This window comes from Brachyhypopomus gauderio, unplaced genomic scaffold, assembly GCF_052324685.1.
Source record: "Brachyhypopomus gauderio isolate BG-103 unplaced genomic scaffold, BGAUD_0.2 sc56, whole genome shotgun sequence".
Taxonomy (NCBI): Eukaryota; Metazoa; Chordata; class Actinopteri; order Gymnotiformes; family Hypopomidae; genus Brachyhypopomus; species Brachyhypopomus gauderio.
In genome coordinates this window covers 405908-418086 of record NW_027506879.1, presented here as the reverse complement: position 1 = coordinate 418086, position 12179 = coordinate 405908, and the positions used below count along the sequence as shown (strand labels likewise).

General features: G+C 46.6%; 1 protein-coding gene across 1 annotated transcript in view; it reads right to left on the bottom strand.

The window, feature by feature from the left end:
- Nucleotides 1-9724, bottom strand: part of daam1a (dishevelled associated activator of morphogenesis 1a) — a 43652-nt gene extending 33928 nt beyond the window's left edge. Inside the window, exon 1 of the mRNA XM_076987774.1 lies at nt 9642-9724. The gene's annotated coding sequence lies outside the window, so the exon portion shown is untranslated. The remainder of the gene's footprint in view (nt 1-9641) is intronic.
- Between the last annotated feature and the right edge of the window lie 2455 nt (nt 9725-12179).

Genomic DNA, 12179 nt, shown 5'->3' with positions numbered 1-12179 from the left:
ACACACCCAGCACACATATGTTCACTGCCACTGTAGGCCCTCCCTCATTCCACTTGCCCCACCCACTACTGCCGGCTATTTCTGATTGGGGGAAGCACGGTTGAGCTCCACCCACAGCCCACAGCGGTGTTTCATAGAATCCACTCCAAGTTTTCAGCACATCTGAACACATCTGCAAAGAAGCTGGGCTTTCACTCTGGACTTAATATCTTACTCTAAAATCAGAAAAGAAAGACACATCACACATAAGGCTTCCTGAGCCTTGTAAAGGACATTAAAGCCTCCTAGCCCTGCCGCTGTGTGTGCCTGTGTGATTGTGACTGTGGCCCTGCGGATGATCACGTGACGCAGGGTTCCCACAGTCATACTACAGGGCCCAGGAACTTCTACATGAAGAACAGCTGGAGAGGTCGATAAATGCTGGACGTTTCGGACAAGCCAAGTCAAATTTATTTAAGTCACACTTTTTACAACACGTCACAAAGCAGCTTTACAATGGTCAGGGTCTGGACAGAGGTATTCCATCAGCTGCGCAAGCAAAGAGTTTCTCAGGAAACGGTGTTGTTCACTCTAGTAGTTAGTCCCTGGAATCTCTATCTATCTCTCTCAATCTCTCTTTCTCTCTCATGCCCCTCCTCCCCCACCATACACACCCACCCACACTCCTTCAAATGAGACAAAAACATCACTAAACTAGTAGGAAACAATCAACTGTTATCTGTGCATTACTGCAGAGATGTACAGAGAAGTGTGGACACCTTCAGACCTTCAGAAACAAGGCTGTAATGTCAATAGAAGCTTTCTTTCTTATTCATTCTACTAGATACTGGAAGTGACAATATAAACATGGCAGAAAAGTTTATTAAACAGTAACTACTGTAAAGCAATTAACGTCTATGTGCTTAAGGATTGATTTTGCCATTTCCAGATTAGTTATAAAATTAGTTAAACATACGTGACCGAGAACACTCACCAGCTTTATCAGCGTCTTTCTAATCCACAACTCCTCCCTATCTCATGCAATCTATTTTTCTACAATCGCTCACTTCCTCAACATCATTACACACTTACTCCATGTCTCAGCACACCATATTACATTCATGTGTGTAGTGAAATGATACCATACAAACTCAAAAGGCAAATGCAACACTATAACACTTTTACAACACACTTTACCAAACAGCAGCTTTACAAACGCACGAGTCTTCATCCCCAATGTGCAAGGACAAACTCCCTAGATCAAGACTAGAAGATGAAGCCCCTCCTCCTTGGCTGGCCAGCGAATCACCTGCCCAGGCTTTACTGGGCTATATGCAGACCACGTAGGACTTCCACACAGACGTGGGAGTCTCAGATGTTCGGGTGGGTCTAGCGTGGACGAGCTGGTTCTTCAACCATTGGAGTAGATGTAGTGGGCGAGGTCCCTGTCGAAACCCACTTGTGGGTTTCAATAACACGGCAACATTTAGTGAATTGCTCTGGAACAAAAGGTCACGTTCCGCGTAATACCTGCCTGTCCCTCACCAGACCCAGGGACTCTTCAGGGCAGTGTTGTTTCCGTGTTGGTCAACTCTGTTGCATGGCTACTGAGTCTCTCCCTTCCTGACTGTACTGGATGGTGTGTGTGACATCAGGACAGTCAGTACAGAAACACAGCTCAGTGTCCCAAGGGAGAGCTTATCAGGTCCATCAGATGGCTTACCACTGAACCGCAGACCACAGTGAGCTAACAGAATACATGCTCACACACGAGAACACACACACAAAGATACACAAACACGAGCACACACACACTTTACATCCCTTTCCCCACTGGCCAGGGTGCAGGAGCAGTGCTGACAGCCGTGGGAGGAGCAGATCACATATCTGGTCCAGCACGTCTGGGAGGGCGGAGCTACAAGTGTTGAGTCCCCATTGACCCGACCACATTACTGATGGAAACAGGTCACAGTAGTCAGACCAGAGCATCAAGTTAAGGCAAACAGTAACTGCACAATGATCTTATCCACCTCTGTGCACAGCGAGACTCAACTTATCTCATCAGAACCATATAACAAAGTTCTCACAGTTACAATCAAGAAAGCCGCAGACGTCCGTCTAGCCGTCTACTAATGTGAGCCACGTTCTGAACAAACCACCCGCAGACAACCAGGATAGCGCCTCCAGCTCTTCCTCCCATCATGGGCAGCTATGGCCTACATCAGGGCTATTCAACTGGCGGCCCGCGGGTCAGAACCGGCCCTTTAATGAATTTGTACCGGCCCGCGGCCCATCTCCTTATAAATAATAATAAATACTGTATTTGATAAACCGCCATAAAAATAAATAACATTTTATTTGCAACATTTTACGGCACGTTGTGTCTCTTTGTGGCACGTTTCCAAAACAGACTCACTTGAGAAGCATGGCGCTGTCAAAGAAGAGACGTAAGAATACCGAAAACAGACAATATAATAACGACTGGACAGATAAATATGCACACATACCCCAAACTCAACCCTATGTGCCTGCTCTGTTACGAGTGTTGTGATAAAGGAGTACAACGTGTGGAGGCACTTTACTACAACCCACTCTCACTTTGACAATGAATATCCACCGGGTTCTGGTGCTCACCAAACAAAAATACAATCACTTATTACAAACTACAAGTGATGTTTTGCACCGAGACTGTTACTTGTTACTGTGATGCAATGGAACTTGTTTTTGCACTTTAATCCAAAAGTAGGCTTTGTTTTCGCTAAAAACAGATGTTACTGTTGTGACTCTGGTGTTGAAGATGATCTCCTGATTAATAAAATGGAGAAAAATTAAATGTTGTAGTGTTTGCCTCAATTTTATATCCACCTATATAGTATAGGTCTGAAAATTGTCTGGCCCACAGGTCAGAGCTCTCTGCCAAATCTGGCCCGCAGACAAATATAGTTGAATAGCCCTGGCCTAGAGGTTAGGGGTCTTGTGATGGGAGGGTTGTGGGTTCAACTCCCAGCAAGGCCATGACTGAAGCAAGACACTTGTGTCATGTTGAGCATGACACTTAACCCCAACTGTGCCCTGGGGCTAGGGCTGCCCACCGCTCTGGGCATGTGTGTACTCACAGCCCTTGGTGATAACTAGTGTGTGTGTGTGTGTATATATACTCACAGCCCCCTAATGATCACTAGTGTGTGTGTGTGTGTGTGTGTGTGTGTGTGTGTGCGTGTGCGTGTGTGGTGAGCAGGTCTACAGCGGTGGTGTTAACACGTCACCAGCGTGTACGGCAGGTAAAGAGTTCGTCAAAGATCAGCAGTGCAGTGTGTTGTGGGCGAGTCGGGACAGGAGGCACGCCAACGCGTCCAAAGTGTGAAAGACACACAGCTCAGCTCACAGTGCTGCACGAGCCACACCCCTCCACCAAACCTGCATGTTGCTCAACTCAGAACACAAATCCCCTTCACAGAGGTTCCCAATCCCTCGAAAACCCTGCTCAGCACAGTTCAGTGTTTCCTAGCTCTCAACACATGACTCAACTCATCAGTTAGCTCATCCAAACGATGCAGCCAGAGTTCTGACTAGAACTGGAAAATTCAATCAGATCGGACCAGTCCTATCAGCCCTGCATTGGCTCCCAGTTAAATTACTTATTGGTTTTAAAATTCTTCTACTGACCTACAAAGCACTGCACGGGCTTGCTCCTGATTACCTCCAGGAACTTATTTCCTATTATGAACCCCCAGGTCCACTAAGATCACAGGGTGCTGGTCTTTTATTAGTTCCAACAATTAATAAGGTAACAGCAGGGGGAAGAGCCTTTTCTTAGAACAACCTTCCAAAATGCGTCCGGGACTCTGATACAGTCTCAATCTTTAAGTCTAGGTTGAAAACCCACTTATTAAGTTTAGCGTTTGGTAACTAATAAGCCCCCTTAGATAAAGGTACAGATCCAGGGGTTCATAGGCGAAGGGTTTTACAGTAGACTGGGGCGCTGGTGCTGTCGTCCTGTCACTGCTCGTGGTCACTCAAGTTTGTTGACGGTGCAGTGGACGGATGCCATTGTCTCAGGATGCCCCCAAGCCTGTGTTACCTTCTGGTTCTGCCTTTCCTGCTAGGCTGTAATAATTTAATGCTACAGTCCTGAAATGTTTACATTTTCTCTGTCCCACATTCAATCCCATACAGATCTAACTGTCCCTCTTTTCTCTTTCCAAGTGGTTGCCCTCCTACCTGAGAATTACTGAGATGAGGGGAGACGAGTCTTTCCTGTTATCCACCCTGGGCCCTGGCCCCTCTCACCACCCTGAAGTCCCCCATGCTATGGCTGTATCTCCATGGCCCTGGACTACCATTACTGACCATCAAGAAGTCTAGGACTCTTAGGAATAATCATTATATAGAGACACATAACGTCTTTGTTTATGTACATGTCCAATAATTGTTGTCATAGTGACTGGATTCCTCTCAAGGTTTCTTCATCATGCTCCAACATGCTAACCAACATTTCAAACTGGAGTGTTTGGAGCTAGGAGTCAGAGACATTCAGTGTAGTCCTGGTGTGGTCCACACAATGTCCAGAAACGCCTTCACTGCCTGTCCTGAGGCCAGTCAGGGGCCCTCACATTCAGTAAAGAGGTCAGCTTCTTCAGCAGTGCTCGCCCACGACTGAGAGACGCAACTCTGATATCCAGAATCTCCACTGTGTGGTCATAACAGCAGACAGCAGTTAGGAAATCTCTTCCGAGAGGGAGTCACAAAAAAAATGGCCAAAAATCAGTGTGTTATGGATAGAGCAAATAGCCATTAGGCTGTCTGACCACGCAAGAGCGCCGTGGCACACCTGCCTGGGGCAGCGTCCAGAGTCCAACCCAATGTAATCTGGACCTTTCACGCGTGACTGCATCTTCTTCCTCTCTGGCCTAAATCAAGTCGTCGCTTTTCCGCTGAAGTTCATCCACCTCTCCCGTGTGTTTAACACACCAGTACACACTTTAGATCCGGCAAAGATCTGAATCAGCATTAGCCACAAAACAAGAATCCTTCAACTTTAAATCTTGCCAGAACGCTTATTCGCTGGTGCTGGGGCATTTTCTTATCAACCTGGAATTGCAAGAACACCTCCCCAGGGTGGTGGTGACCCAGAGCTCCGCTGTGTGGTTTAGGGCATCTCCTTGTACAATGACCTTGACTCAGACAATGGAGATCCCCTCCCCCCATCTGCTGAAGCCATCAGGGGAGTCCTAAACCTGCAGGCTTTTGGAGCAAGCCTCCACTCCCCCAATCAGTGTGGTCCAGAGCTCTGGCTGGGCCTGGTCTTCTCAAGCACCGGCATAGCTAACTGCAAAACTCCTGCATCTTCTCATCATTTTGTGGTAAAAAGGAAAATGATCATCTGTCTATTATACAAATCATCCACTGACCACAGGAAAGCACGCAGGAGGGCATAAATGCACAGAGCACCATTCATGCTTGAAAGTAATACCACAGTGGAACCTCTGAAACTCTACTGAGAATCAACAAATCAGAACGTGCTAAAGAAATGTATAGATTTCAGCAAAACTGTGGCATATGCAATCCTATGTAAATTAGTGCAACCCCCAATCTGTGAGGCTCAGTCCTAGATTTCACAGAAAACGTACATCTAACCAGACGAACGCGACTCCAAGACGAACGCTGGCGTCACGGTTGTGGTTGGGAGACCTTCCAGTTTTTGACAAAAACATTTCCAACCACATTCAGGATCGAGCAATTGATCCCAACTGGAACATTTCTAGCCACAATTACAATCAAACCCCATTTGCATACTTCAGTTTATCTACGGAAGCTGCATTTCAGAGTGCCATGACCAGGTGAATGCAGGTTCAAATCCTGGTGATGCCAGAATCAGCCCGAGCCAATGGTCCAAGAGAACATAACATTGATTTCTGGGTGGGGTTGGCGGGTTGAAGGGCTTTTAACCAACCGCCCCAACATGGTGCTCCCCTTGTTTGCCAGCATAGGCGGTTGGTGGCACTTTCGTCCAAGCATGAGGAGTGTCCTCCAAAGACGTGCAGGTGGCGGTCCATGACTAGGTCCAGGTGTTGGAGGACACGCACTGGCCTTCACCCTCCTGGCGTGGTGGTGGTGTGTGGTCGGGAGAGAACTAGTTCACTAGTGGGAGGAATCTGAAACACCAGGGAAAAACAAATAAGACAACTAAAACTGAAAGAGTGGTGGACTCTGACCCCAGAACAGGCTGAGGGAACGGCTGATGACGGACGCTTTCTGAGTTGACCCCTTGTCCCATTGTGCTGGAATGCAAACATGGTGTTGAAGGAGCAGGTTTCTGTCTACTAATATACTAGTGTGCAGTTTGGATGGTGGCCCCATGTTTCAGCGTGGGTGCAGTGCACCAAACAATCCTTTATTTATTTGGCATTTCGCTATTCGGGATTCAACTCTGCAGGGCAAGCACAGTGCAAACTAACCCAAGGTCATGGGTTCAAGGCCCATGGAAGTTCACATACTAAAAAAATATATATGCCACTGCTTCTGCACAAGACTATCTAGCAAAACTGTATAAATACATGTAAAGTGACTAGAGTTTAATCTAGTGACGCACGCGCGCGCACACACACACACACACACACACACACACACACACACACACACACACACACACACACACACACACACACACACACACACACACACACACACACACACGAGCTGAGGGCGTGTTTTTAATCTGACCTGATGCAGTACCTAGTGCTATGCAAATCATGCAATCATTAGCCAAGAACTCATGGAACAAAGGGTACCACATGTGAACTTTGACCCCTCATTACCCAGAGCATGTCACATCAAAGAAAACCAGTGACAGCTACACCAACTAAAAACATACAAACGCTCATGAAGGCACAGAACACTGACTGACAGAAACTACTTCTCATAGGAAACATTTCTCCCTGCAAACCCAAGTAAACAATTTCTGTCATAAATGCTGTAACTACAAAAGATACAAAAATGAATAATTTAATGATTGTTTCACTTTGTTTGACTGTACCAATCAGTAACTACAGCTCCTGACCTGCACACACGTGCTACAGCCCCTTCTGTCACCACATTTCAAAACAAACCTGCACCGTGTTGTACATGACGGCATGGTACTCCCACAACTGCATTATCAGCAACTTGCCCTGAAGCTTTAACTCTGCTTGTGAGGCAGGGACATGAGACAGCGGTGTGAGGACACGAGACAGCGGTGTGAGGACACGAGAGGCAGCGTGCGGTATCGGCTGCTCTTGGAAAGCAAGTCCATTATCACCTCCTGGCACAACCAGAGCATTCCAGCGTGCTGAGGTGCGGTGGACGTCAGCAGAATGACCTCAGCGCTCTAATTGAAGGCTTCTCCCCCACACGCCTCCCATCAGCATTCACACCAGCCATACTGCCGCACGAAACAAGATCTGGGCCGCCACACACCGGAGGCTTCCCCTCCCTGCGCCTGGCACCACACACTCAGAGACAGGCTCGCTCCATGTCACAGAAACCTCAATCCTCAAAGCTACAGTAAAAGGGCTGGAACGGAGTTAAACAGAGAGAAGTCAGACAGGGGGGGAAGTGAGTTGTGAATAAATTCTGGATGAATTCTGATAGAAATCTGGATTAATTCTGGATGCTTCTCAGAGCAGGTTCTAAAATTCTAAGAAGACTGAAGACAAATGCCATGAATAATATCCAACATAAGCTTTTCCAAGCTCAAATGTCATTTAATAGCATTTTAAATGACAGTTCAACCCATAAGTTTGTAACCCTTGGCAGAATTTGTAAGATACTGATCATTAAACACACACACACACACACACACACACACACACGCACGCACGCACGCACGAACGCACGCACGCACGCACGCACACCTAGAATTTGACAATAAACTACTACTCTGATTAACCTCTCCAATGTCTAAACATGTAATACACTCTTTCTTCTTAGATGTCATATGTTGCTACACTAAACATGATTCCATCCCGTGTAAGGGCCCAGATTCTTTCAGGTGGGTAACGCTACGTGTGGTACCTGCCAAAGGCCTGCAGGTCCTCTTAGGACTGTGGCTACACGGTATGATAAAGCCATTCCACAGACCGAGGGCCACCTTACACAACCTTCTCCACCTCCCACAACCTCCCACAACCTCCTCCACCTCCCACAACCTTCTCCACCTCCCACAACCTCCCACAACCTCCTCCACCTCCCACAACCTTCTCCACCTCCCACAACCTCCCACAATCTTCTCCACCTCCCACAACCTTCTCCACCTCCCACAACCTCCCACAACCTTCTCCACCTCCCACAACCTCCCACAACCTCCTCCACCTCCCACAACCTTCTCCACCTCCCACAACCTCCCACAATCTTCTCCACCTTCCTCTGCAGTCACATAATGGGTGTGTTCTGGTGGGAAATCCAACTGTGACCCATATTCAGCACTCAAGACCGGCTGACGGTCTCAGTGCTCTCATGAACAGCGGAGGTCCTTCCCCGTATTTGATGGCTGGGTGCCTCTTCGTGGGTCTCAACGTCTTCACAAGCAATTTTGATTGTGATAAAGTGCAGGTAAGACCAAATCACTTTATTCCAGCATCATCTCAGGATCTCTGGTCTTCATCTCAAGATCCTGTCTGGGCCCCACATGGGCTCTATGACAACCATAACAGTTTATTTTGGCAATTACATTTCGGCCCCTTTGTTGCTCGAGTAAAGCTACTTCCTTGCTGTACATGTCAAAACTGCTCTTTCAGATCCTGTGGGTTCCTGGCTGGGTCTGCACAGTACAATGTCTTTTCCAAACTTTTCATTTCATCAAAACGATGCAATCAATTTTGTCTTAACTCGCATTTGCAAAACGCCACCAAGATTCTTGAAGACAAAGCTGATTACTATACTGACCTTCCCAGTAATCTAAAACTGCAGGAAGGCTCAGCATAAAACGAATGTACCCATTCAAGACACCCATTGTATGTAAAGCACTTTTTAAACAGATACTGCTACATCTGCTACCATCAGCTCTTGGTATGGTGAGGTTTATGAGTTTCACAGTATTGTAATATCAGTGTGAATATCAGTGCTGGGAATAAAACGAGAAGACAGGAGCACAACACCAGCACCCACCTGTCTCTCTCCTCCTGGACCAGGTGGCGCTAACATGAATATGAACCCTGTCTGTGACCACCACAGTTTACATCTAAAGTCCAGGAGATAAAGGGAAAGTGAGGGTGATATTACACAGCCCAGACTTCAGGAGCGACCTCCAACACCAACTCTCCCTCTTATCTCAAAACCAAATGTTTTCTCAAAGTTGTTCAGTTATAACCTTCGCTGTGTCTTCTTGATCTCATTTACCAGACGTGTTCACACGGACCATGTCGTAACCTGGACCCCGAACTGTACCAAACAAACCCCAAACACTTTTAAACAAACACTTTAATAGAAAACAATGTGCGATGAAAGAAGATAAAAACGATTTCGTTCAGATTTCCACCACGCACGTATGAGTATGAAATATAGTATATAACATTACACACATTCAATCAACTAAAAAGTTTAGGTGTTAAAACATGAGTTTTCGGCACGCATTCTCAGCACTTTGAACTGCCATTAACGTTTTGATTTTGTCATCGGTGCCTTACCGTGGACATGTAAACACAGCCAACATGAAGAAACAACATCCCACAAACTCACAGCGCCCGTCATTCATTCCCCTTTAAAACAACAGTGCCGCTGACGTCATCTTGGCGGCCCTACTGCGCATGTCAAGAAGCCTGAAGGCGGTTGATTTGTGGGAAATGTAGTTCTAGAGCACTGAAACGCGATAAGCGTTTTTCCTCCCCCCCCCCCCTCTCTCTCTCTCTCTCTCTCTCTCTCTCTCTCTCTCTCTCTCCCTCTCTCTCTCTCTCTCTAAGAGTTCAACAGAAAATCCGACTGACATCAGAAAAATAAAAAAGAATACATTTCACAGCTCATTTTTACAATTACAATGATCACATGTATAAGTTTATCCTGCCCATATGTAACTGGGTAGCATAACTGAGTGAACCATATTCAAGCAATATTGCAAATGACCTCAGATTTATTATACTGACAATACTAACATTCAACATTTTAACTCAATAAATATTATTTCTGATTAAAGTAAAGCAGTTGTCTGTGGTCAGGAAATAACATTTTGTGTAACTCTGAATGGACACATTATCAGAATCAGAAACATAATCAGAATCTGGCTTTATTGGCCAAGTATGCTCACGCATACAAGGAATTTGTGTTTGGTTACAGTATCTCCCAGTGCACAATAACTAACAATAACGTCACAGACATAAAACATTTACTCACACATAATCACACACACAAAACATACACTGTAAACCGTGTGTAGAGTTGTATATCTACAGTAAAGTGCTGAGTACAGCAGTAAACAGGCACTGAGGTGCAGACTGAATTAGATAGATAAGTTAAGCTGAATTAAAATAAGGCATATAAATATGGGAACAGGATAATTACTGGCAGGGGCAATAAGTACAGTGTATTCTTATGCACCATCACCAGATAATAAAGTGCAGTACAGGAGGTAAACAGGGTGAGAGGGACGAGCTGCATGTGGATTGTAAGTAACAGTCTTGTGTGTGTATGTGACAGACTGTATCCTGGATGTTGTGTTGTAGTGTTCAGCTGTTCATAAGAGTGATGGCATGTGGGAAGAAGCTTCCCTTCAGTCTGGTGGTCTTAGTCTTCAGTTGTCTAAAACGCCGTCCTGAGGGGAGACGCTGGAACAGGTGGTGTCCAGGGTGTGAAGCATCAGACACAATGTTCTCTGCACACTTCCTGGATCTGGAGGTGTGTAGATCTGGCAGGGTGGGTAGTGTCACACCGATGGTCCTCTCTGCAGACCTGATGATGCGCTGCAGTCGGAGGGTGTCGTGTTTGGTAGCTGAGCTGCCCCACACTGTGATGGATGCAGTGAGGACAGACTCAATGGTGGCGGTGTAGAACTGCACCATCAGCTCCTGGGGCAGGTTGAACTTCCTCAGCTGATGCATGTACAGTCTCTGCTGAGCTTTCTTGATGATGGTGCTGATGTTGTAGTCCCATTTCAGGTCCTTGGAGATTGCTGTAGGAGTCCACAGCCATCACAGTACTGTCCAGGATGGTGAGTGCTGGGCGGGTTGGGGGGCTTCTCCTGAAGTCCACTCTCATCTCCACTGTTTTTGTTGTGTTCAGCTCCAGGTTGTTGTATTTGCTCCAGAGGACCACATGCTCAACAGCCCGTCTGTAAGCAGACTCATTGCAGTCCCGGATGAGACCAATGACCGTCAAATCGTATGCAAACTTCAGGATTTGGACTGAGGGGTCAGTGGAGGTACACTCGTTTATGTAGAGTGAGAAGAGCAGAGGGGAGAGAACACAACCTTGTGGAGGTGGTCAACCCTGTGCTGGTGGTGCTGGTTCCTGAGGTGATCTTTCCCACCTGCTGCTCTCTGCTAGTGAGGAAGCTGGTGATCCACTGGCAGGTGGAGGCTGGCACACTGAGTTGGGTCAGTTTGGTGTGTTTGGTGTATACATTGTACACATATTTTTTTATTGTATATTTTATATAGTAAATAATAGATATGCAGGATAAAGTGAGTGGAAGTATTTCTGCATCAACCAGATCTATTCACTACTGTAAGCAAACAGAGACTCACACTTCCCAAAATGTGCTAGTCTGTAAAGTTCAATTTTGACTGATTTCTGGCAAAAGCTGTTTGGAAGTGGAAGTGGGATTTATTTAGGCCATAGAGAGACTTACTGCAGATTAGTATACTAATTGTTTATGTGCGTTGGGTGGAGCAAGTTGGGTGGAAAGCAGATTGGACCAGGGAGCTACCCCCCCCCCCCCCCCCCCCCCCACCGAATGAATATCCACAAACACCTCTCTCAGTGACCACATCCACAAACACCTCTCTCTCAGTGACCACATTCACAAACACCTCTCTCTCAGTGAGCACATGTTACGTCTTCACAACACGGTGGTGTCATGGCCCGCCTGTGTCTCATCTCCACACACGGAGCCTCTGGTTCTGACTTTATTGCTGTCTAAGTGCGCCCCTTTGTACTCTAATGCAATGACTACGTAATGCAGATCACCTCGCCTGGGTTCAGCGGGTGCCTACAGGGCTGTGGTCTGCCTTTCA